The following is a 24,385-nucleotide window of genomic DNA, read 5'->3' on the forward strand; positions in this document are numbered from 1 at the left end:
GCACATCAGCACCAAAAGTCTTATATTTGATGCGTCCACAGGCGAGGCACTCACATAAAAAATGTTCCATGGATTCAGCTTCCTCATTACGGGATGGACACGTATCATCTTGGATAATTCCTGTTCTGAACATATGCCCAGCTAGTGTCCAGTCAGAATGCCACAACACTTCTACAATTTTTCCTGTTCTTCGGCAGAATAAACTTTGTAGTATGTTTGTTTGGTTCTGACAGGACAAGTTTGGTCTGTCTAGCAGCATTAAAGCTTCGCCACCTGTCATTATGGTAAGCTTATCCCCAGCTTTTGAAAGCAGCAAAAGCCAATGCCCCTGACACCCCAATTCCTGGTTCGGGTGCGGGCATGGGGCGAAGTTCAAACTTCTTTCGATAAGGCATCCGGGATTTCATTTCCTTCTACATCACAATGACCAGGTACCCACAGCAATTTCACCGTATTGAATCTAGAAACAAAATTCAAGTTTCTACATTCTTGAACGATTTTTGAAGTGATGAATGTACTACTCAACGCCCTCAATGCTGCTTTACTATCGCTAAAGATTGCGATGCGCCTGCCCTTCAACCCCTCGTCAATCGTCCAGGTTGCCGCCCTTAGGATCGCATACACTTCAGCCTGAAAACCCGTTGTGTATTGTCCCAAAAGAAAAGCCCGCTTCTAGTTTCTATTCGCGAGGTAGACTCCTGCTCCAGAACCATTGTCTGTTTTTGAGTCATCGATGTAGAAGACGTCAGTATATTCCGACACGCATCAAGATAACACCATATCTTCTACCAAAGATATGTATGGGGATCTTGGGAATCTGAAAGTCAGGAGGCGTTGCGAAAACTAGATTCAGTTTTCCCAATGACTCTTCCAATGCTCTCTGCCCCCCCCCCCCCCATGTACATTGTTTTCGCATATGTCTAACTGAATTATTATATGAGCTGCTTTCATTGCAGTGCTTGGAATAAACCAATCCAAGGACTGCAAATTGAGTAATACTTTCAGAGCTTTGCCAGATATGGTCCTCATGGCACTGGTGATACCCAGACACACAGTCCTTTGCAGTGTGACTAGTTTACAGTGAAAACTCTTTTGTTCCACATTAACCCACTACACTATGGGTACACAAGCGAATATCGGCCGAATGATAGCAACATACCTGTCGAGGCAAAGATCTACCTGCACAGCCCATAAGTTGTGAAAGCTCGTATCATCTTTATCTCTACATGTTTGTTCCAAAGAAGCTTCTTGTCTAGAATAACTCCCATATATTTCACTTCATTGGAGAGTTGAAGGGTTATATCCCTCATCCCTGGAAGGCAAAGAACATTCAGTTTCCTCCTTTTGTAAATCATTGCTTTCGTTGTTAGGTAGCGACCAACACCCCTTCTGCGTTAGCATAGCTTAGATCGAATTTATTAGAGTTTCGCCAACACTATGCTCTCTGGCGGCATCACAGAGCTTTTAGAAAGGTGCATAATCAAAAGCGCCTTCAATGTCGATGAACACCCCATTGCGTACTCCCCCCACAGTTTCATCCCCTATCTTTGAAACCAAAGTATGAAGAGCAGACTCACATGACTTTTCACGTTGGTAAGCATGTTGGTTTTCATTTAGTGGGTGGGACCTTAGCGCCTTCACGCTCAACCAGTCTCTCCTAAAATTTCAGCGAAAATGAAGTTAAGCTGATTTGCCTGAATTTCTTTGGATTTGAATAGTCATCTTTCTTTCGCCAAGAGGAAAGCAAGTAACCCAGAGCAAGACATCCTCGAAGAATATTTCTTAGAAGTCGCTTTAAGTGCTCTATACCCTCCTTTAGCATCGCTGGGTAGATGCCAACCCTACCAGGTGCCTTAAAGTGTTCAGATGATAGTATAGCAGCTTTCGCCTTTTCATTGATCACTCTCGCAGTGTCGCAATTCCCCTTGTAACACTTTCGTGTTGAAGGGTTTGCAGAAACCACCAATTTTCTTCTTCCCTCTTCTGAGACCTGTTCTCCCGGGTGGTGTAGACTCAACTCTGGAGTTCGTGAAAGTATCAGTCATCATTCTTATTGCTTTTGCAAGCACGATTTAGAGGTCGTCTAGTTGATTTCCTGCGCCTCTATAGTTCTCGGTTTCACCGTGGAACCGCTTTACCGCGTTCGCCTTGGGAAATAGGACACGCCTCTTCAAAGCAGTCTAAAAGTGTGCGATTCAGAGTTTTCAATTGATCTTCTATCGCAATTTTATTCAATTGATCTTATTCGCCTAGGGAGCTCAACGCCAAGAAGTTCATTGGACTTTGTCCAATCCGTTTTTCCGTCTTTGTATTACAGGCTGTTCGCCTGGAATAGTCAGACTAAATAGTAAGTAACTGTGATTTCAGAGTGAGACTTCAGCTAACACTCACCAGTTACTAATCAACTCTAACAACTTTGAAGTACAGATTGTTAGGTCAATTATTTCACTTCTTCTTGGCCCCATGAACGTAGGGGCGCACCGTACGGAGGGCGCAAAGAATGATAGGGTAAGTAAGCAGAGGCGACTATGACGTTTCTTCTCTTACCATTAACCTGGAATTGTAAGGTCCAACAAGGTCCTGGGAACAGGATTGTCTCAACATGGTTGCCTCTGACAATTTTGACATCAAAACGCAGGTCTCCGGTCTCGAGGATGTTTCATCGTAGAAGATTCTAGTCTCCTTGACTGATTTAATACCACACTGTTAGAACGAACCCATGGCTTTTGAACCAGAAATATATAAGGACAGTCCTGCAATTTTGCCAGCCTTGTCGCGAATAGATAGGAAAAAGCTTTGGCATGTTGCAGGTTAATTTGACTAACTCTTATGTTTGTAGCCATAAGTGCAGTCTAATATGAGAAGCGCCGCTAACTGAAAAGTCTGCTGCGTTCAGTGTGGATCTCACCGGGTTACCAGCTTGTCGTCACCTTCCATCGAAAGTTCCGCTTTCTTGCATCCTATTTCTCTGGATATCGCCACACTTGGTGGTGTGGCGACGCTCGTCTCCTCATTCTCAAGAAACTTGGCCTTCTTTTGCAGTACCTTCCATTGTCGTCGGCTAGGAGCTCTCCTGGATTCACGGTGTCCAGGCTACATGGATCTGTTTTCACATACCGGCGTTAAACCTGTTGCGTCAACATTACTAGCTTCTCTTTCTTTCGTTTTTCCTGGTACAGGCAGAGGAGAATGTTCAGTCCTGCAGTCCTTTCTCCTTTGCGGCTTTCCTTCTGCGAGCCTTCCTCTCTCATATTTTATAAGAGTTAGGCAACAGTGTCACTGACAGGTCGACCGTAGTCAGGTTTCCAGTTCATCTCATTAAGGGAATTGCTGTACTATCCTTTTTGGCTGACCGGGCCGCGTCGTTGACACCGGGTGTAGGTTTTCTACTGAAGTGGAGATCCTGTTTTCCGCAGATTTCTTCGCGGAGAAACATGAATTAGGTGAGGCCTCCAAAATCCATGCCTCAGCCACGACTTGATTTCTCAAAGTCGCGGGTGGATTCGAAGTTTGTGACTTCTTACCACTTGGAGAGTTACAATCCCTTGTGTCAGCCTTCAGGATGATGAAGCGAACCAATCATGCTTCGAGAGAGGGGCTGCAAGAGCAACATGCTTGCAAGTTATGGATTCCGAAGCAGTTGACGACCGAGATCATCATCCATGCCCATGATCATGCTTTAAGTCCACATTTGGGCGTTATTAAAATCTTGGGTGGACAGCGGATATAGTTCTATTGGTTCTATTCACAGGTCGGTAAATGTGAGACGTGCAAGACGTCATAAGCTCCGGCCTACAATGGGGAAAACGCTCATCACCGATTGGGTGCTTAAGCGCTTGCATATTGATTTGATGGGTCCATATCGCAGATTGGTGCAATATATGTTGTCAATTCTCTCCCGAAGTTTTTATCATGGAGGCGACTAAACTACTTGGAGAAGAGAATCTTTCATGATTCCTCGAATCGATGGGCCCTGACACTGAGGTACAATTTAAATCTGTGGCTTTCAGTATGGCATCCAACATATATGCACCGGTTTATATCCTCCACTGGCAGATGCCCCGGAGAGAATAAATCTCTCAATGTAGGCTGCTATACGCGCTTATATCAGTCCTGATCAAACAAATACCAAGTTCTCATCCATCAATTTTGCTCTACGTTCAGTGAAACTCGTTTCGATCGGGTTTTCTCCCTACTACATCCTTTTTGGGCAAAACATAGTCACCCTTTGGAGTACCTACGCTATCTCACGAAGCCTTGCATAATACGTACCTAGAAGTCTGTTCTTAGAATAAATTTGCTATGCTCATAGCAGAAGTCCAGAGGATCATCCTCACAATAATAACAGGGGCATCTTTCAATATATAGACCTGAGGATGCCAAGGTAGGGTGGGGCACCCAGACTCCAGGGTGGCAACTTCAAATGTCGCATTTCACGTTAAGAATCTTCCCTGTCGATAAAGGCATTCGGTTCCAACGCGCGCGGTCTAGCCGTTATTTTCTTTTTTATTTTCGCTTTCCGTGCACATCAAGCCCAACCTTGGATTAATTTTCAGGTTCCGATGCGGTTAGAAGGCACATGAAGTTTTGCATAATGGCGCATGAGGGATCGAAGTGTTCAAATCTTTCACATCTCCGAGCCTGATTGGCATAGAAGCAAGCAAGCGCGTGTCAAGACCCTCGCACATTTCGATGGACCATCAATATTTGGGTGGCGGATTTTGGTATAGCTCTCCCCTCTTGATTAAAGTAGAAAAATAAAATCGAATCTAGTATGATTTTATTTAATAAACATTAGCAATGGTACCTATTATATATCCGTTTTATTTCATTTTTCAGATAGTCTATAGCAATGCATTTACCCAATTCTTGAAGTAAATTGATTACTCTTATTTGAACAAAATCGATGCTCATTCTCCCAAAACTGAGGCAAGAATATTTTCATTAATCTTCCTTAAATAGGCTTCAAACTACGCACTCAAGATACCCTTTCATGTTTAAAAACTTTTGCCTTGCATCCTCTAACCATAGTTTATAACCAAAAATAGCAAATTAATGTCTTTAAATATGAACTTTGATAGCAGCTACTCTTCTGCAAAGTTCTTCGGTAACTTTGTATTGAATTACGCTCCATGCGTATCCTACTACCCTAACTATTGCCAGCAAAAAGGTTTTGGAATACGCCAGACGATTTCATCACGAAATTGATGGTCTGAAATGACTGGCACTACCGTCTGCTGTCTGGCTTGGGTGCATATTTCTACTATACTTCGCAAAAGTTCAGGTTTGTTTTTCATGCAGACCAGCTTGCTGGCCTTCATATTTATTCATGCGGATATTTGAAGAAATGTTGTCTGTTACAATTTGGAAAATCATTCACCTAATGTACATTTGGTATTCTCTGAAGCTTCTGATTTGTCTAGCTAAACGTCGTATCTGATTTTGAATAACCTAAATTGCTGCTGTGGTAGGAACTGTTCAAGAGAGGGAGGAGCAGACATTTTTTGAGGGCTTGAATTGTGTTCGTAAGTTTCAACCCGGTGTCATGAATTCTTGCGGCAAAATCAAGCATGACTTATCAGTAAATACGCCCACCAGCTGTGGATACATTTTTAAGATAATACAATACTAGATTCAATGGATCTTAGGAAAGAAATGGGCTTTTAGTAAATTACAAAAGTTTCATGTAAATCTTTCTAAAAGCTACTTACTTTACTTTTTCTGCTTTAGTTTGCGCATTTTCTGAAGGGTTCCGCTTTGTAGCTGAACATCCAAGAGAGCTGCACAGAAGTTTGCGGCCCTAATGGCATAATCAATTGAAAATTTCCGTGCAAACTACAGAAGGAAAGCGACAATGCCACTTCCACTTGCCTAAGTTTTATCATTTGCAGTTCTACTCAGTAGGTTCCTAGTTTAGAACTCGATAGATACAACGAAAGACTTCCCACTTCCCACTTATTATGCTGAAAGTACACCTTCTTCTAAGGAAATTCTCGAAATTTTACACGTTGCAACACAAAACTTCACATAAATTTTCAACGAAGTAAAGTTAGACCATTGACAATAATTTAGATATTTTAACGAATGGAATGCAAAAAAGATGTACGAAATGCGGCTTTGCATTTTCAAACAAGTTCCTGTGAAATTGAAATGACTCTTAAAGAGCTGACGTAGAAAATGGGAACTGCAGGTCCCGTAAGAAGACTCGAAAGTTTCATGGTTTACAAGAAGTATTTTCACCTTGAACAGTTGTATGTTGTTTATTCTTCCAACTCAGGGAAAGTAGGTAAAGTAAAAAACTTTTACATGGCAAATGTTTAGATATTTTATGGTATTAACAAACTGCAAATCTGTTTAGCTTAAATTGAGAAAAGTCTTTAATCTAGGAAACATGGAGTGCTTCGTTGGTTTCTTCCAAGTTACCAATTTGTGGTGAAAACTTTTCCGGTTGAAAACTTGTGTCATTCTTAGAATTCAAATTCTATGTTAGGTTAAAGTCAAACAATTTCTCATTGGAAATATTCTTCTAGTCTACTTATCTAAAGATGTGCACAATGTTTCCCAATTTTATTGTCTATACATTCTCTCATAACTATTAATTTCCCCTGCCCCACTCTTTGTAGAGCATACTGAGTCCCTACAGTTTCTTTTAGGGTTCTGTCTGCTTCTCTTTCTCATATGGTAGGCGAAAGCTTTGAAAACTTCCGCTGATTTCTGTCAGACGGTTATGAGGGACTTTTACACCCTGAAATCTGCTCTCCTCGCCGGACTGCCATATGGTATTACCTCGCGGAGTTGGATCAGTATTTCGCTGTTATTCGTGGTGGTGATCTTCTCTTCTTTCTTTCTTTTCCTACCATTTGGATATTCTTCATTGCATGTTTTACCGCTTTCCATATCTCGATCGAAATCAACATATTATTATCCACGAAGCTTTCCGTCGATAAGTGGGTATCGGTTACCATTTCCATTTCCGTTCTGTAGGATGCGAACGTTAGGTAGCGGAGGAGTACATGCTCTGCATCCTCCGTTATGTCGGTCTTTGGTTATTAAAATCGGTTCAATATCTGTCTGTCTGTCTTTTTTTTTTGTTGTGAAGAGGTGGAAATCTTTAAAAGTCACTGGTCTGGGCACACCTGTGTGTGGGATTTTACTCACTAAAACCACCCCCGACTCACGGGGCGGAATCAGTTCATTCTAGCTTAATCTACACGGCGTACGTGACTGCGCTTCTCTCTTCTCTTCTGCCTTTCGCAATTTATTTCGGATAGATGTCATCCCAATGGTCTTGTTTTGCTAGCATTTTCGACACCAGATTTTCTGGTACCAGCACCTCTCCTAGAGAGTCCTCTAGATTCCTCCTTTCTTCCATAAATCTCGGACAGTGGAAAAATATATGCTCTGGGTCCTCTGGGACTCCATCGCAATTTGGACAATCGGGTGAGGTCTCCAATTTAAACCTGTGCAGGTATTGGCGATATCCTCCATGTCCTGTGAGAAACTGGGTGAGATTATAATTAATCTCTCCGTGTCGTCTCTCCAGCCACTCTTTGATGGCAGGAATGAGCCTGTGAGTCCACCAACCCACGGTTTCCACCGCCGTTGGCACTTATATATGGATCTCTCCCTCTCAGCGTTCTTCGCCTGTAATAAGGAAGAGTTTGGCTTGGCATTGTATATATTCGTCATTTCATCTGTCAAGATGTCAATGGGCATCATTCCAGAGATGACGAATGCTCCATCATCTGAAACAGTCCTGAAGGCAGAGCACACCCTTAGGGCTGTTCTTCTGTAGACTGAACGCAGTTTGGTAGCGTCCCCTGACATCCGCAACGCCTCCCTCTAAACTGTGGTCGCATAGAACATTATTGAGGTCACCACTCTGGCTATAAGCAGCCTACAGGTATGCCGTGGCCCTCCCACGTTCGGCATCATCCTCGCCAGGGCCATACTACCAGTGGATGATTTATCACAAACGTACTATACGTGTCGCTTATAGCTGAGCTTCCTGTCTATCACCACCCCCAAGTATTTGATGGTCGGCTTGGAAGTGATGATATGATTCCCGATTCTAACACAGGCGGCTATACCAATTGACACGAAATTGGGTGAGAAGGTGGGAGCTGTGAGTGCCCAGACATGCAGTGAGTGATATGCTTGTACGTTGAGATTCAGGAGGGTCCCCATACATATAAAAGCGGGGTGTAAAAATTTTTTCACCGAAGATAGCCATATGGGGTATCAAATGAAAGGTCTCGGTTAGTACTTTTCGAAGCCGGTCTTAGTGTTGAGAGTTGTTAAAAAGACGGGGAGTGGGAGGGGTGGAAAGTGATGATTTCTTTAACGGACCCATTCTCAGAAACTACCCAACCGAAAAATCTGAAAAAATTCATGAAGCTGCCTTTATATAGTGTCCAGGCCTCAAAATACTCTCCATATCGATATCCGTTCAAATTAAGTTAATAATAGTATATTACCATATTTTTGGGGAAATTGAGTAAAACCCCCCTTAAGTTTATCTCAGAGTTATGAAAGTTGGTGGTAATATAAAATATAATATGAAGCATATTATCCCCAAGTTTGATTAAAATCATACTGTTAGTAACAAAGTTACAGTGGTTCAAAGTTGACTTTAAACGTGTCAATTTACTGCAACTAAATATGAATATCACACTAAAGTGGATAGCCAGACATGCTGATTGCATATACATAACGGGCTACGTACAAATGGGATAGTTCTACACTCAAATATACTGACAGAAGAATAAGCGCCCAGCTTCCGGTTTCCCGACTTGTTAATTTTACGGAGATGTAAATTTTTAAAAAACATTGATGCAAACGCTCTAGCGTGTGAGATTTTTGTCCACCATCCTCTTTTAAACTGTTGTTTCAAAACGTTGTGTCAACCATCACTCCCAGATTATTATAATAATAATAATCGTTGGCGCAACAATCCATGTTGGATCAGGGCCTTGAAGTGTGTTAGAGCACTTCATTCAAGACCGTAACGGTACACTAGGAGGCAATGTGGTCAGCATTGCGCTCGCCCGAGATATTACCCTGATTTGACTCAGGTACTCATTCACAGCTGAGTCGACTGGTGTCCGACGTCAAATCACGATACAAATTCCACTGCCACCAGCGAGATTTGAACCGCGACCTTCCGTACGACAGCCTTGCGCTCTAACCACTCAGCTATCCGGACATCCCAGATTATTATATAAATAATTAATTGAAATGGGGGACGCAGTTACACCCACACTGATCACTGATGAATGAGAAAACAAATGTGTTTGATTTTTTAGAGGCATTGTAATAAAGTTTATTTTGTTTTTCTTCGCCATGACTTTCAGTGTCAAATGCTTTATAACCCAAGTAATATATACAAATTTCGATAATTAGCAAGGAAGGTCAGTGTTAATTTGTTTTCATTAATAGTCGTCCGAGTAAATCAGAATTTCATTCAACGTATTATCGATTTCAATCAGTTAGGCAGTCGCTTTTTTTTATGTTATTTTAACAGTTAAAACTTTTTTTAGTTGTGTTCACCGCCGCGGTTGGAAACAGAAGAGACCGGCTTATTTCAATGCGGTCCTTACTGTCCCAACCAACGGCATTTTTCTACCGCTAATTCTCCACTCCCTTGGTGCGTTCTAAAATGAGTGAGTGGAGAGTTCCGCACCATCTACCCGTCCGCATCCGCAACATTCGAAATAAATTTCGAAATAAATTTCGAATGCTGCAGATCCTGCCGCGCCACACTCTAACTCTTGTCCCTGCCCCACGAGACGATTGCAGTTGTAACTGCGACTCTCTCGCCTCCTCTGCCTCTTTCAATCTGCGCTGAGTCCGCCTTACAATGTGGTTAACTGCCTCCTGGCATACAAGCACTTCCTCAATTAGACTTTCCGGTGTTACTGTTCCTCCCAATGTCTTTTCTAGGCTGTTCCTCTGCGAATCTAGGACAATGGAAGAAAACATGCTTCCCCGGAATATCGTCGCAGCTACGTACACATCTTGATGCTGGCAATCAATTTATGGGTTCATCGATTCTTTTCCGCCCATTCCAACTGTTGTTGTCACTTGCTTGACGATTTCTCTCTGTCGGCGCTTTTCACGTGGCGATCGGAGGAAGAATCAAGTCCATCACAGATGCGCGTCATCTCGTTACCCAAAATGTCGATTGGCATTATTTCGGCTGAGCGAAGCTAGTTCCAAAACCATTGTACAGTCGTCAGGCGGTCTTTAAACTGCGCTCATCTTTTGAGCATTACATGTGGTATGCAATGCAGTTCCTTAACTAGAGGATAGCTCACGACTATAGCTATAAGCAGCCTGCGGATACATCGCGGATCCCTAGCATTGCGAGGGTCGCGCTAACATCGGACGCCTTAGTGCAAACATCACACAACTTCCCATTTTCCATCACTGATTGCTGGTTTTGAATTGATGATGTGCTTTCTCTTTCCGATATGAGAAGTGGTTTCCTTGCGTCGCTTCATGATAAGCACCGCCTCTGTTTCGACCTCCGTGAGTGCAAGACCTACTTCTTTCAGCTACCTCCTTATAGCAGTGATTGTTTCGGATGAATACCATTCCACTGTTTTGCAACAATAATCATCACTCTGATCTCGGCATAACATACTATTGTGGCCTCGCTGGAAAATTTGATTTTAAGGACATTATTATAAATATTGTATAACGGCCCCAACACAGAGTCATGTGGAAGACCCACGGACACAATGTGTTCTCTGGAACCATTGTCTGTATCATACAAGAACTTCCTACCTGTTACCAGTTAAGTAACTGCGTTCCCCAATCGCCGCCAAGTACTCCCTTATAAGGTTCCACTGGCCAAGTTGAAGGCATTTTTCACATCAAGGGTAATCACTACACAATATTTGCTTGAGCCACCCTTTCCGCGCTTCGCATTTTCAGTTAAACCAGCGACTTTGACACAATTCGGCCTGATAAGTCTCCCACCTCCTGTTTCATGTTTCCCCTCTAGTAGTATTCAATAGGCATATTGGTTTGTAGGAAGATAGTTCACCAGGACGCTTACCAGGGAACTACACTAACCTGTGTTGTTCCCATGTTTCAGGAAAGATGCCATCCACCAAGCATTCTCCAAACAACTCTACAAATATGTCTGATCTTGACTTAACTGCCAGCTTAAAGGCTTTGTTGGATATACCGTTGAGACTCGGTGTTTGTTGTCTTACAGCCTATTACTGCAGCCTATTATTACAGCCACCCATAAGGGTGTTTTGAGTACGTAATGCTCGTGCTCCCCTGAAGAACCAAACAATGAACAATTTTCAGTAAGAATACAAGATATGTAATTTGTGGAGCTAGCTGACTTTTGAATCTCCACATTACAATCTTCTAAGCGCTTTCTCACGGCTCTATATCAGCAGAGTTCTGTGCAGAGTTATTTGATGCAGTTCCTTTTGCTTCGTTGTATAACTATCTTCAGGCTGCTTCGAACCTTCTTGCAGGCACACTGCAATCCAACCCATTACCCTCTGGACTGCCCATTCGGCTCGAAAGCAGGCCGGCCGAAGATCAGAGAGTTCACTATTCGACCAGAAATCGGGCCTACTGCTACGTTCTGGCATCGATAAGTGGTATGCCGTCGCGATGCACTCCGTGGTATGGAGCACTCTCTCCGAGGGTGCGTCTTGTATAGTGTTCTGCTCGAACTGAGCATCTATAAATATATGTTTGTCAATTGCTTTCGCGACGTTCTTATCATTCTATGTCGAGCAAACCTCTAATTGCTTGCCTTATTCTTTAGATCAAAGATGATTGCCTGGTAACCGTTAAGCATGTAGTATTCACTGACCTTCAAGATAAAATTGGCATCCGGACGGGACACACTTTCCGGTAGATATTTACCACCATTAGCCAAAAGAATGTGTACCTGCACGGAAGCCTCCAAGAAGCAGGCAATGAGGGCAGTAATTCATCGCTGAACTTCCCCATTCGGTGACACATGCATTTAAGTCCTTGGCGACAACCTTTTCTTTATGTCCTTTTGTCTCCAGGGCTGATCTATTCGAGCATAGCAATTATAGAAGTATATTCATTCTATCTTTGTCCATACGTATCCGTTTGTGGGCTGCCTGATACATTGCTGTTTGACTCGGTCCACGGATACCCATAAAGCCGCCTCACGTATAGGATTGAATACCTATATAATACTGTAACGGTTTCATTAGGATTGTACCTCTGATTCGTGGGTAATCTGCGAGAGTAACTCTGATTTGGTTGATCTCCTTTTCATTGCGCAACATGTGTTTGGGATCGTTGTTACATTTACACAATGTGACGCGTCTCCCTACGTTGTCTGCATGGGTTAGACTGGTCGACCGCACTTGTGCATGTTCTCGCTATATGTCCATACAAGAGACACTTGAATTACCTCTTCAAAAAGATTTGCTCTGTATGGCGACATACTACCCATTTGATGCGAACCTTCCTCACATTAGGCAGATTCTGCACAGCCTCCGCTCGTAGCCGAATGGTCGCCATCGGTGTGCGACCATGCGTCTTTTTGAGGCTCACAATTGATTCCTTCCCCAAATTGACCAGCTTAAACTGCTCTGTTAAGGCAGTACAGATTTCTGCCTTGAAGGTTACCTCGTCTGGGTTCTTGCACTGTCTAGCTTTCTCATGCAGCATGCGAAAAACTTTGGCTCTGCTCTGTTTGGACCTTTTCAGCTCCAGTTTGAGAGTGAGTTTTTACCCTTCTTAGTATATTCTCGTTGGACCCCCCCCCCCTGTTGTTTTCCATCTTCTCGTAATTTGTTGTACAGAGCGCTATGGCTCTCACCATATGGTTAACTGCTTGGTGCACGTTGTATTAGTCGGTGATAAATTACGACATTAATTTTCACTTCAAGCAAAATTAAGGACGACTCTTCAAATTCGGACTTCTGTTCCATAGTCTTTTTCTCCAGGATGACTGGGCGTTTCCGCCCAACTACCCGACCCTCGCATTAATATGGCCATGCACGCACCCATCCCAGTGGATACTCATAGGCAACATCCGAGCGTGCCCTTGGGAACGAAGGGACACACTTGATGAGAGACCTGGCAACTCTGCAGAAGTCTGTATGTCACATCCGATTTACTCTAAAATGACTGAACCTACTACCACGAAATTTGTTGAGAACTTGTGTCCGTGAATTATTTTACATAATTGTAAGTGCCATTTTCTGTTTCCGGAGGACTCCCCATGCTCAGCGATAGAGGAGTGTAGAGTGTACATTTTTCTTCTCAAATTATCGCAAGATAGGGCTCGGTTACTACTTTTGGAAACTGATCCTATTTTTAAAGTTCTATGTAAAACATAACTTTATTAAAATCTGTTTAATATCTGACTGTCCTTTTGTTGTTGCCTCAATTTCCGTCTCCGCCCTGCAACTTGTGGCAGCTAAAAATAACGTATTCCGTATCCTCCGAAATCATCTCGCATGTTAGGCAATTGCCGTGATAATTTCTGACGATAGGTAGGACGGGGTCGCTGAATACATATACATGTTCACCAAGATCTTCAGCCCACCGCCAAGATATTTCAGCTATCAACATGTTACTTCGTCTGTTGTTGTACGGTAACCGCACAATGCAATCTACTGGTATCTGGCTGTATCCTTTAAGCTTCAATATCGATGCCCAGACAGGAGGTGCATAGAGCAAGATCGAGCTGATGACTCTTGAGATAAGAAGCGGACAGCTTTGCCTTTGATGTAGAAATTCCGGAAATCTTTCTTGCTATAGTTCGAAGTTGTCGCTTGAATGTTAGTTTTTGGTCAATCATGACTCCTAGGTATTCAAGCGCTGGTTGCGAATGTGTACTGTGTTCGCCAATCTTGATCTTTATCGACGTTTTCTTCTTCTCTATGATTGCATGACCAATGTCTTATAGCCAAAATCTGATTTCAAAAGTTGCCTCGGTTATACGGACCTTAATATCTTATCCAAAGATTGCTACTCCGATGTTGTCTGCGGGACCAATGACGGTAGGTCGTTTTGGCGGCTGTAACTTAAAAATTCCGCCATGCATTATTATCTACAGGACCCGGCACCGATCCTTGTGGAACCCTGCTGGTTATTCTATACATCTTAGGTTTACCGTCCGATCATAATAGAAGCCTTTCCTGGAAGGACTCTATGATTATGCGCCCCAGGTATTTGGGAACGCCTAATTTGGCTAAAGTCTCAACTATTCTGCTCCATTTTGCAAAATTGAAGGAATTCTTCACATCGAGAGTAACTCCCGCGCAAGATTTATTGACTTCCGTTGCCTCCTCCGCAATTTTCGTCACCACACTGATAGCAGCAGATCTTACCTATCTGCCTATCCAAGAGACCACCCAGAATGATGGGCACAAATCTATTGAAGATGATCCGTTCGAAGAGCTTGTCAACACCGTTTAATAGGCATATCGACCTAATGACTTACTTGACTTCAGGATTAAGACAAGATTCTGTTGTCCCCATTGTGCCTATCTCTATTTTTATGTCACCTTTTTATGTGGGTTGTGCAACTCTTCAGATTCAGGTCGGTTCTTGCTACATTGGCGGTATTTCCTGGCTTTAAAGCAAACTTTGCAGAGTTCTTCAATTTCTGCGTTCCACCAGAAGTTGATCATTCATTTCGTGGTACAGCGCGGCAAGCGTCACTCGCTTTTTGAATCCTTTCAACAACTTGTGTTACCTTTCATTCTGGGTTTCCCAGCGGCATCGTCTCCTGCAATAGTATTTCTTCGAACATTTGCATATTAAGATCTTGATCAGAACTTTGGCGATCCTTTTTGAGTGATCAAATCGTTGTTGCCATCTATCTATAGATCACTTCCCTTCTTAATTTTTCTGCCTGCAGCACTGGTATATGCTTGTCATCTCCTCTGCCAAAATTTTCAAAGGAGAGATGAATCTTGGTGGGGGTGACTGCACTGGCAAAGTTCCGGTGCCCTGGCTGCAAAGGATGTATTTCCGAAGTAACCTTCGCATTCGGATCAATGATGTCGCTGGTGAACGAGTGGAAAGTTTTAGAATACTTCTTGGCAAATAACCTTCAATACATTGCGTTCGAAGTGGTTAACGCTTTCTCTTGGTATTCACCAGCTCGGTGCTTTCCCTATACGTGGAATGTTGTGAAGGTAAACATCCGGCGATTGAAATTCTTGGAAGAGGTGGAACCATGCTCATAAATTCAGGTGTTAACTTGATAACGGTAGTCTGCGGGACTTTTATTCCAAGGAGGGCACCCAGGCGTTGCAAACCGGCTCTGTATTGGGGGAGGGCAACAAAAATTGCCGAGCTACGAAAGTGACGTCATTTAAACTACCAACTACCGGTCTTAGTACAGAGAGACGCACGTAAAACGAATAAACATGCTGAGCAACAAATTAATTCCACGTGCCGGGCTACTGCTTAGGAATATTGAAGGATTTTCTGAGAAACCACTCCCCTCTGTCAGATGAGGATGGAGGTGACGTCGAGGGTAACGCATGGATATATCCTAGGGAAGGACCTCTGGAATACTTCATACGACAATCCGCTATAGAGTTGTCTCTAAACTGGTCGTGGTGGTTCCGCTGCCCCTCTGACTAAATGACGTAAAGTCACGTACAAGCATAAGCAAGAATATCCATGGGGGTCGGTTGCTTGGGAGGAACGGCTGCACACGCTAAAAGCGTAGAAACTATGTTAACGAAATGAACTAAGAGGTTACATGGATTGCATGGCCTATTGTCAACATAGCTTCGCCAGTGAATCGAAAGTATGCCCTCACAAGATTGGAAGCAAATGATGTCCTCACTGTGTATTGTGCAATGGGACGACACCAATCTTGTGGAAGGTGGAGTGGAATTCGTCAGCAATTTTATGCACGGGGGAATTTTCTTCAGGCAAGAGTGGTGGTGGGGGCGCAGGCAGATGGAATATTACGTTCGCGTTCCTCTTTTCATGAAGAAGATAACATTCGACTGATAAAGGGGTCAGCTTAGTAGAATTACTTTACTTATGTTAACGCAAAACCTTATTCCTTGTGTAAGCACAAAACGTTATTCGTTATCCGTTTACTGTCTGTCTATCCGTCCGTCTGTCTGTCTGTCCATCACATGCATTTTTCTCGAAGGCGGTTTTAGCGATTGACACCAAATTTGGTAGAAAGGTGGGAACTATGAACGCTCACGCATAGAGTGAATTACATCTTTTTACGTCGAATCTAAAGGGGGGTCCCCATACATGCAACAGGGGGGGTGTGAATTTCTTTTTCATCAAATATAGTCATGTGGGGTATCAAATTAAAGGTTTCAGTTAGCACTTTTCGAAGCCGGTCTTAGTTTTGACATTTGTTGGGAAGGTGGGGAGTGCGGGGAGTTGAAAGTGATCATTTCTTTAACGGACCCATTCTCAGAAACTACTTAACCGAAAAATCTGAAAAACAATCAAGAGGCTTACACTGTATGGTGCCTAGGCTCCGAAATACCCTCCATACCGATACCTGTTCAAATAAAGTTAATAATGGTGCATTACTAGAATTTTTTGTAATTGGCAGGAAAAGCCCCTTAAGTGCATCCTAGAATCACGAAATGCAGTAATGTAGGCTACCGCATAAAGTATGATCCTGCCAAATTTGGTAAAAATCGCGCTATTACTAACAAAGTTATAAGCTATTACTTCTGTGCAAATTCAAGATTTTCAATGTCAATATCACTTGAAAGTGGATACTTTCACATAATATATGCATATGTCCCGGTTTCCCGACTTGTTTATTTCTTGCGGTCATACATTGAACGCGCTTTTAGCCTATTGCTATCTTTCCAGGCTCAATTCGTATAGTTTTCATTAGTGATTACACTGAACTTATCAAATTCTGTGTTCAGCGTACGAAATTGTTTCCAGCGTTGTTTCCATATAAAACATTCACCAACCACGTCCTAATTGAGTTGTTGTTTAACTTTATCATTCTCGGATTTAACAATCTTCCACAGTTATTGCCATAATCGCGAACTATAACTTTTCTCATTATTTTCACTTCAAGGGTTTGTGAAAAGTTGACATATTTCGAGTAAATATTGTACAAAGTAACGTCGTAAAGTTACCCCGAAGAGGGCTGCACAGAATAGACATTACTTGTCTGCTCGGTCTCATGCTGTCGGAGTTGCAACGAATAGTTTGATATGTCACTGAATGACATCAAAGGAATCTCAGCAACAATGAAGGCGACTACGCTTTCAATTCCAATGTTTGTGAACCAAATGTAAGGGACGAGAGAATGGCCAACAGAAATTTCCCTGACAACAACGTGTGTATGTACATTTAAGGAAATTATTTAGAAAGGCACTTTGATTCTATTGTCGAACAAGGTGTTAGTTGAAGGATTAATTAGCAATTGGTTATCGTACGCCTATGAATTGAAAATTGACAAGGACGGATTACTTTGAAACTTGCTCTATGTCAATGGGATAATTAGGCTCCGCTTAAACCATTGGAGATCACACTAGGTCGAAAAAGGTGGAGTGGGTGATGAGGGAACTCGTGACTCATGTTTTAGGATCACAGTATTATACCTTAAAGACCTCTTGTCTTCGGCCTGTCGCGTCCTGGAAAATGATGTAGAAGACTGGAAGAGGTAACAAAAATTTAATGAAGATCTAGAAAAGTAAATTGAGCCTACAGATATCGGCGTATTGTAAGTGCAAAAGCAAAATATTGAACTCATTAGAGCCAGTCACTTTTCTTAAATTAGAGAAAGGATGCTAGTTGCACTGGCTTAGTCTCTGATTCCTCCATCAACATTTGTCAGTCGAAGGAAAGGTCCGTTCTCTCATTCTGTCAGCTGTAATTTTCCACTTATGTTACATTATCCCATCACATAGGTGCTTATACCTTGAATTAGTTGATTTCAGCATTTACCCGAAATGTCGTCACATTTACTTCGTATCACGGATCACCTTTTCCTAGGCCAGGTTAAAGAAGACGAAATATACAATATTAATATAATATGTCTTAGCCTATTCTTCATGTTGAATGGTGTGTAGAGTGATCCTGCTGCTTTTATCTGGCCTTGCACTTTGGTCAGGGTCAGCCTAGTCAGTCTTATCGATTTCGTCGAAATACTAGACCTGCCACAAGGTTAGTAGGGTTTTGACTGACCGATTATGAACAAATAATCCGATCTCACGTACTCTCACGATCTCTCCGATCTTGCGTACTCAGAAGTTGTCTTCTTATGACAGAAGGAATTCCATCCTTGAACTGGTGAGCGAAACAGAAGCTGTTCCAAATGACAACGTGTTCGCCGCTATATACGGCATCATGAAAGGGGTTGCAGCTGGTGCTGTGAAAAACGTTAACATTATGCTTTTCATTCTCTACGATGAGCAGGCGAAGAGTAGGAAAGAGGACCTCACCACGGTTGCAAATTTTAAAACATTTTCAGAAGCTCGACATCTTATGTCTGGTTCCAGTATATCTGTATATCTTAGATCCGTCGTTTTCGGGAACGACGGATCTGAACTTAATGTCACTCGATGCATTAGTAGCGTTAAATCCGTCTTCGCGGTTTGGGGAGCATGCTGTCATCACCAGTGCCAAACTACAACCCATAGATGCAAGGGAAGTCAACGTCAATGTGCCGGTAAATTGTTTTCAGTGAAATTGTGGTATAAAATTGATTAAATTAACGTTACGTCTGACTCCGCCCCAAGGCAAACCGCAAGCACGTTGCAAACTATGAACACGCATAGATTGGTAGTGCCGGTTCAGTTGAGATGGACCTTGAACACAAACTTTCGTAGTGCTTTGAGTTCAATGATAGCAACAGCAACAAAGTCCAAAATCGCTGCAAATTTTGAAAAGCTGTACCAGTATACCCCGTTCCCTCTTTATGATAAAAGACGACTAAAAGCGGTAGATATGTGTGGGCTAGCAACTTGCAAAACTTTATTGCTAGCTAACTTCCTCACGGCCATGAACTTTGCTTTTCGAAAACGGAATATTTCTGTATTCTGGACTGTGCGCACGCTTCCAGACAACGGTAGCGAGGGCTTTACGAACTTGAGCGGGAATTACAGCCATATTAGTTTGGTAATTGCCGGCCTAAGCAAAGAAAGATGGTGGCAGTCTGAAGAATACTCCTCTTCCTCTTGCTAGATTTATGACAATATGTTTTTGTACCCTGGACACCCGAGACGTAGCAGAAGCGAGTCTGGTATCATGTTGTTTCTGATGGGTATCACAAGGCACTTTCCTCACCGGAGCCGGTTTCTGACAGACTTCTAACTACTGGATTCCGGTGCAGGTTAAGAGGCATTACAATAGTACAATGCTATGCACCAACGAAGACTTCCGATATAGTGAATAGGAATATTTTCTACGAGCAGTTACACGCAGTTCAGGAGAAGTTTCCCGAAGGTGACATTGTGATCCTTATGGGCGATCTGAATACCAGGGTAGGCTCTGATTACACTTTGCTTGGACATGTGATGGGGAAACACGGTCTTGGCGACCCTATTGATAATGTTTGCAGGTTTGCGAATTTTTTTAACTATCATCGCCTTGTCATTGGTGACACATTGTTTGAGCATAGAGACCGCCAGTTGGGTTCCAATTGATCGACGCCCTGTGAGCAATAAGATCGACCACTTTGAGATGAGCAGTAGATGTCGATGACACCAGTTACGTTTATGTTCGCTTGCGTGTTGCGTCCACCACTTCTTGCAAGTTAAACATCGACCACTTTTGTAATCGAGGTGTTGCTCGACAGTGGGAGAGCTATATTGATGATCGGACGGCAGATATACTGACTGATCCACCTGAGAATCTTGGTGAGCATTGAGCTACGCAGGTTGTCGGCCACTTCCGAAGGCGCTACATACGCTTTTGCTGCCTTGTCTAAAACCTGGAAATGCAATTATCTCAACACCAAGATCAAGTTGAGATTGTTCTGCACTAGTGTTCTTTCAGTGTTCCCATATGAGGGTAGCACATGTAAAGTGAACCCCGCAGTAATTATGCAATCAAGAGAGACTATTTGCTTAAGTCACTCGAGACATCCGGAGTAGCGCTTAGCGAGAAGGCGCGTCAAAATGCCAAGTCTACTTTTTGCCTCTACAACAATGCGCCCAGCGACATATGCCGCAACATCATAACTGGCCAGTCGTTACTCTTCTGGCATGTCGAGTGTTAGCAGACTATCGTAGGTGCGGCCCTGGGATTAATACTTGTGCTATTCTGGTCGTGATCGGCATCCTCCCCTGACCGTGAACGGTCTCCCTGATGATCCTTTAATATCCGTGAGAGATATGTAGTTTGACACGTGGGAATTATTGTCTAGTGTTCAGGGAATGTCTTTCCATCTTACAAAATTATAGGTATTTCTGAAGCCAAGCATCACGAGGAACATCCTCCGTTGAATTTGACTACTGTGTCCTTCCTCTCGATGAACTGCATGAACGACTTGCTTGCAAACATCTACTACGAATTACCCTGCACAAAAATCGAACTGTCGTATGGATAACTCTCAGAGAGATTGTATCACTTCGGCGAGTCTACTCCGGGTTGCCCTGCTCGAACACAGCGGTCGATTTGCAGACGGCAGCTCATGGTCTCCTTTTGTTTTCCTGATTAGTGCGACCCTGACCATCTTCCAGCGGATAGGAAAAGTGCCTTCCGTCAGGCAAGCGGAGAACGGTCTCAGCAGCAAGTGCGGCCGTTGGAAGACGGCTAGTTTGTAAACTTCCGCGAGGGTACCTGACGCCTTGCTATCGCCAGTACATACAACGCTTCATTATCAGGTTCATTACTGAATTTACGACAGTGTCAACTGCAACGCTACCATGTCCTGAAGTGGAAGCACGATTTTACCTGCCCTAAAGGGTTTGACGAATCTCTGATATTCACCTTCGTGACGCTCTACGTGCATGGGGAACGCTGGATTGGTATACATCGACAAATATTCTCACCCATTTCGAACTTGATGTACTGGTGGTCACTTGCCAAGACGTCTTGTAGAACTGACCACCTGTCTACCAACAGGGTCAGAAATTCTGACGCAAAAGTTACGCCTTCCACAGACTGAATGCCGGTATTTCGGCGTAGATTCAGTGTTTGAAACTACGAGCCCGATTCTCGCCGCCATTTTTAGAATCCGTTTCCCTTTCGAGTCTGGGTGAGGCAAAACCCATTCATTAGCTCTAAAATTAAAGTCACCCATTATAAGGATTTGCCCCTCTGTGCCTGAAACCGCATCCTCAAAAGCATCGAGCCTACATCGGAAGTCCGGCATCGTCTCATTCGGTGTTAAGTAAATGCCAAAACACCTTATCCTTAAACACTGAATCCAGAAAAGCCATCCCCCTGCCTTTGGGCAAGAACCTGAAGTTGAGTACCTTCCCGAACCCATATGGCAACGGTATCCGTTAAGTAAAGATGCCTTGAAACCGTTGAAAAACATTAGATCAGCCTTTACTTCCAAAGCAGACATCGCTTGTGAATAATTGCACTCCGGCAAATGTTAATTTGTAAGATGTGGATAATTTTCTAATTCGACCCTGAAATCTAGTTTTTTGGTAACCTAACTGACCCCACCTACGGTATGCGGTCCTCCTGTCGAGTCCTGGGCAAGTTGCGGAGGTGTGTCCATAGTCCCGACACCTATAACATTGGTCAGAATTTCCCGCATTCATACTTTGCATACTATTTATCAAATTTTGATTTTCCTCTTGTTAAAGATTTTCCACGGGTGTCGCTCGGCAACTTCCACAACAGCGAGTTTTTCGCCTCCAGCATTGACGGTGGTGATACCTATTCGGGCATCCTTACTTTTGGATATTCACGCTTTATGACTTTCACCTTTTTTGTGAGCTAGTCAAGATCTCGGATTTCTAGAGAGCACACATGCTTTAGACTAGAAAAGAGAGTTTCTGCCCTAATAACGAATCACCCGTTTCGTTGTCTCAGAGGTTGATTAAACGAAGGCTCCGCACCCTAAATTTTCCGTATGAAAGGCACTTCTGCTCCACTGTAATCGGATTTAATCTTGTAACCGATTTCATTGAGGACTTCCGCAAATGTTTTGCCTCACACCGGCTTAATGAGCCAAGCCTTGTCCTTCTTCGTTTCTTTTAACTCCGCTATTATATCGATTTTTTGTTTTTTATATTGCTCGTTACCCGCAGGGATTTTTACCAGTGCACCGTATGGGAATGAGTCTACCCCGAAAATCAAGAACGGGTGTACCCTTCATGACGAAGCCCTTATCCCGGTTCCCTGCCTCTAGCTCACGGATTACCCGAGAATTCCCAGTGTGTGAATTCTCCCCGTGACGATCATATGCGGTGTGCTTTTCATCGGGAGACTTTCTCAAGGCTACTACCTATGCAAGTATACTAACAGCTGGAAGACAACTTGAGAACGCAATTTCAGTGTCTTGAGCGAACTGTTAAAAATCGCTGACGACCCCTAAGACCGGTTTGTTATCTGTCAATCTGACACAGACACTTTGCTTCAAAACGGTTACCTGGCCACTCGAGTTATTCTGAAACAGTCTCCTCCGGTGGGCCTTCAATGGGGCGAAATTCGCAGATTCCTCAACAAATCACGAATCTCGGAAAAGTGGCCCAATCATCTGATATCAATTTCGTTGTGAATGACGCTCTAGTTGCCACTTCTGCGCTCAATTTAAATACTTTAGCTACTCGTACCAGTGACCTCTGAGCCCATTTTTTCGACGATGGCATATGCTTCTTCTCCGGACGAGGTATTGGTATACACTAGGAACAAAGTTGGCCCTCATGTGTTATAGTCGCAGCACAATGACTGCATGCGTGCGTGCGCACGACGCAACTACTACTCATATGCTACTCCAAGGGCAATGAATTTTGTTCTAGGTTGGCAAGGATCGTACTGATAGCAGATTTGTTATTCGCTATTTGGCCACGCTTTTCGGAGTTTCTTTTTGAATGTATTTAATTTACATAAATTCGCTTTAAAAATTGAGGTAGGTGCTATTATAGTGGCATGTGTTGATTATTGATGTCACGATTTTAGCATTCAAGCATCCTTCCTCTAGAGTCCCTCCAGGTTCCACTACTGCCCCTATCTTTGCAAACGATCTCAACCCTTGAATATTGCTCTGTAATTTCGTCTCCCTTCCGCAACTGCGACTACATTGTAATTGACGAGCCCAAATCCACCCATTTTAAAAACGACTTTTTCGGCTCTGCACTCCCTCCCTTACGTATTACAACTTCGAGTCCTCGTTGATACATATACGTACCCTTTTTAAACTCTGTAATTGACGAATGAATAGCTCCGCCTCTTCTGATATTATCCTCCGCACTTATCGTGTACATTTGTGAGGTTCTTTTCGAGAAGCAGCAATTTTGAATCCCACATTCCGAGAAGAAAAAGGTATGGTAGGCATCACCAACCACGTCCTTGCAATAAATGCAGTCAGGCGAGCATGATTTTCTGATTGTGTGCAGGTAAGATTGAAAACCCTCTTGTCTGCTGAGTAGCTGCGTTAGGTAATAGTCAACCTCATCATGCTTTCTACTGAACCGCGGCTACATGTCTTTCATGAGATGCGTGGTACACCTACCTATCGATTCTGTTCCGCAAGATTGCTGGTATACCTAGAAAATACGGACCCTCTCTTCACGAGTGACAGCTTCCTTAATTTCCTCGCCTTTCCTAAGGTATATAAACCTCCGCTCGGCAGCATGGGGAGCGATCAGAATAACTTCCGCCATCACCATTACAGCTAGTTTTGAGACGGTACTTACGCTAGGCGCTTACGGTATATTTCCTTACTGACGGAGTCAGCTCGTATTTCGGAAACGTAAAGGAGGTCAGCACAACAACTTCAGTTCTCGACAAGGCTAGAGAGAATTCTTGCTCTACCATCCATGTGCTCACTCGCCACATCACCATTCCCAATGTGCACTGAGCTTGCTCAACAGTGCGTGCGGCTATAATGAAAATTATACTGATTGCATTAAAACATTTTATTATATTTTAAACTTACTATTTTCAGAAATGCTTAATGGGAGTAAATTTTAAGCGAGGAGTCGTTCTCCTCGTTTCTTCCAGTCTCGAACAGAACTTGACACCGAAAACAACTTTCGCTGTCAAAAATTGTTTCTCAATGTCATGGCCACCGCGAATCGCACTTGCGTGCGTCCGACACGCAAGTTGCTCGCTCCGCCATACGGTAATCGTGCTGCAAGAACGTCCACCTATCCGACCAGATGCGATTCATCAGGTAGCTCGTGTCGTAGAGGGCTATAAGGGGTATAAGTCCAAACCAAGAATAGATCCCTGAGCCGGTCCCAATGTAACTTTCACTCTGCGCTGCCCTTCCCCT

General features: G+C 43.2%; 1 long non-coding RNA gene across 1 annotated transcript in view; it reads right to left on the reverse strand.

Annotated features, from left to right (window-relative positions):
- Window positions 1-24,124, reverse strand: part of LOC119657976 — a 237,138-nt gene extending 213,014 nt beyond the window's left edge. Inside the window, exons 1-2 of the long non-coding RNA XR_005250190.1 lie at window positions 24,047-24,124; window positions 23,805-23,990 (exon numbers count right to left, since the gene is read on the reverse strand). This is a non-coding gene — a long non-coding RNA (uncharacterized LOC119657976). The remainder of the gene's footprint in view (window positions 1-23,804; window positions 23,991-24,046) is intronic.
- Between the last annotated feature and the right edge of the window lie 261 nt (window positions 24,125-24,385).

This window comes from Hermetia illucens, chromosome 5 (assembly GCF_905115235.1).
Source record: "Hermetia illucens chromosome 5, iHerIll2.2.curated.20191125, whole genome shotgun sequence".
Lineage (NCBI taxonomy): Eukaryota > Metazoa > Arthropoda > Insecta > Diptera > Stratiomyidae > Hermetia > Hermetia illucens.